Below are 3,079 nucleotides of genomic sequence, written 5' to 3' on the forward strand. Positions count from 1 at the left end.
TTTAATTAAATAATTAAGGCTAATTATATTCTTCTATATATATAGAGTTATAGAAAAAGAGAAAATAGGGTGTCTATATATAAATAAAAATAAATAAGAAGGAGAGTTTAATTAAGTATAAAGAATTATAAGATATTATTATATATATATGCTTGCCTATTGTTCTATAACTATAGCCTATTTATAGCTTAAAGTAAATAGAAGTAAATAATTTATAGTTAGTAGTATATTCTTTATTTAATTTAAAGTCCAAGAGAAAATATATACTTGATATTTACTATAAAGAACTAGTAATTCTAATATAACTATAGTAGATAAGGTTCCCCTCTGGAAACCTGCATAGAAATCTAACCTAGGTTAGATTTCTATACCTTATATATATTATATTACTTAACTGATGTTTTATAATAGAGGTTTTGCTTAATTTACTTTAATATAACATTTATATATTTATGCTCTTTGAATATTAGTATAGTTTTATATATTAAAAATTACTTAGTGGGTTTATAGGTCTAACCTAGCCTAGACTAACTAGATTTAGTAGGCAGAGAATAATGTTCTTAGCAGAATAGAACCCACCAGGTTGACTACCTTAGAACCCGCTGGGTTATGGGCTGGGTTAGGGCCCTGGAAATTTAGAACCTGAACCTGCTGGGTTGGGTTTGAAACATAGGGGAACCCAGCCCAACCCACGGAAATAACAACCGTACATCTACCATTGCCAAGCCATGGCATATGGTAGTTGGTCATGTAACATGACAGCTATATTTAGCATCCTTTTAGTAAATATGAATTGTCCTTCATAATAACTTGGTCATTACTAGAGATCAGTCACATGGGTGACTAGTGGGTAGTGGCTACCTATGTGGTATAGTAGTATATAACTAAACTATTTTTCTATGAGGAGGAGTCTATCTGGATTAAGTATTTCCCTGGATTGCTGGGTGATCATTTCAGGATTGATTGGTGATCAATAGTCCTTTAGGTTCTGCCTGTCACATCCGCCTTGCGCTAATGCGGCTGTGTTGGTGTCGTAACACTAGACTACTAATAATTACCCTAGGTAACGCGATGTATTAAGATAGAACCACCACAGGCAAATAATTAACCATACATTACAGATCCATATTAACTATAAACATTGCAGGATAAACACTAATAGTGTGAAATATATGGATGGCAGTTATTCTCTTAGCAAACCGTGGAGAGGGTTCGCTCTAGGTAGGGGAGGATGTGATCCTATTAGTAGTTATGAGAGCCATTCTTTACTATTAGGCATGTTCCATACCCCTTTATAGTATTGATGTCTTATCATTGTTATTTATATTTTGCTATTAGGAATGTACAGTAGCTCCTAGAGTAGATATATAGTGATGAGCCGGCCCTAGCTTAGGAGAAGGCAGGTCACAGCATATGACTGCTTCCTGTCTCCCTCTAGCTAACGAAGGCCGCTCACCATTACTACCCAAGCGAAGGAGCGAATAACACTACTATAGCACCCAGACTCTAGCTTCTGCTAGTTTAACTAGTAGTTTATTACTAACCTTATCCTCTCTCTGTAATATACCTCTATTAATAGCAGCACCTAGATGATGCAGGGTGCCTAAATAGCTATCACACCTTACCTTAATTACATTAACTTTACCTTATCTGCTAGCAGTTTCTGGGTATTTTTTAATCTATATTATAAATTTACCTTAGCCTAGATAGCCTTTCTAGCTATTACTACTACTACTCCTCTCTTAAACCCTTCTTCTATTAATACTTTAATAGCTGCTTCCCTACCTCTTCCCAACCTAAATAATAAACTGCCTGTCTTCACGGCCTCTTAGCCTGCTAGTTCCATCATCACCTATAACATCTATATCTTTACTAACTATACCTTCTCTAGCCAGCATCTCCCCCTCTATACTATAGGTAAGGATGCCACCTCTCTAATCCTAGTTATGGATTGGTTAACTGTTCTCACTGAGTTGACTGGGTATCAGGTCAAGGGTAGCAGTGTGGTAGTTAGGGGTTGGGAGCTGGGACCGGATATATAGGTGGCAGGCATAGCAGTGCAGATGTTACAGGCGTGGTTATTATTCTAGTATATAATGAAGTAGGGAGCAAGTACTTCTCTCGCATAGTTTGGCTTAGCAGAACATTGCGAGCTCAGACTAGATAAGAGAATCCTAAGGAGAGGAGCGACCATGTAGTCACTTTTTGGCCAGTACCATACTAGCTTGTTATCTACATCCATCTCTATAGCTAGGTGGTTCTGATCTGGTCCTTCATATTGCATTTCATCTCAGCACGGCGCTCGCAGGTAGGCAGCCTAACTAAAGAACTTAGAGCGTGACCAAGGTTACCGCGGCCGCACTCCAGTTATCATGGCCATGCCCATTAGGGGAAGGTGGTGGAGGGAAATGACCCATGCCTGGATTCAGAGATCTAACGACACCCTGCTTTCTCTTCAGCGCGCACACCTCCACCTCATCCTTTCCCCTGTCTGCCGCAACGACTGAACCCTCACCGAAAGCTAGGACTGCAATAGTTGAATATAATAAGGGGTGCGCGAATGGGGAAGTGGTCACGTGACTTCTGGTGTCCTCTCTGGATGGGAGTTCATTGGTGCCTGAGGCAGATCGCGAGGCTTGAAGAGCATGAGCACTCGGCAGGCCTTGCCCACTACATTACTAGACTAGGAATCAAACCCTCACGACTATGAGTTCAGCGAGGGTCAGATTTGATTTTAGTGGTTTGGTTATGTAACTCTACCATAAGTTCCCTGTTAGGTGCTGACTGCTGTCCATTTATTTTACAAACTTCTTATTATACGTATCAGAGATAAGCTTCATATCTACAACCCCTAGGTAATGAGTTCTTGGAACAAGAGTGGGTGGAGATAGCAGAATATGTAGTAGAACCAATCTTGGATGCAAGGGTTGATTGATTGAAAAGAACGAATATCATGGGGCAGGTTAAAATACCCGGCTCTGATACAGTGTTACGATACTAAAAAACACAACGGAAAGTGGGTCACTCAATGTAACCCCTGTTGGAGTGGTAAGTTACCTCACCATGTCTTGACAATCTA

The sequence above is a fragment of the Aspergillus udagawae genome (assembly GCF_001078395.1).
Source record: "Aspergillus udagawae IFM 46973 DNA, scaffold_1, whole genome shotgun sequence".
NCBI classification, from domain to species: domain Eukaryota; kingdom Fungi; phylum Ascomycota; class Eurotiomycetes; order Eurotiales; family Aspergillaceae; genus Aspergillus; species Aspergillus udagawae.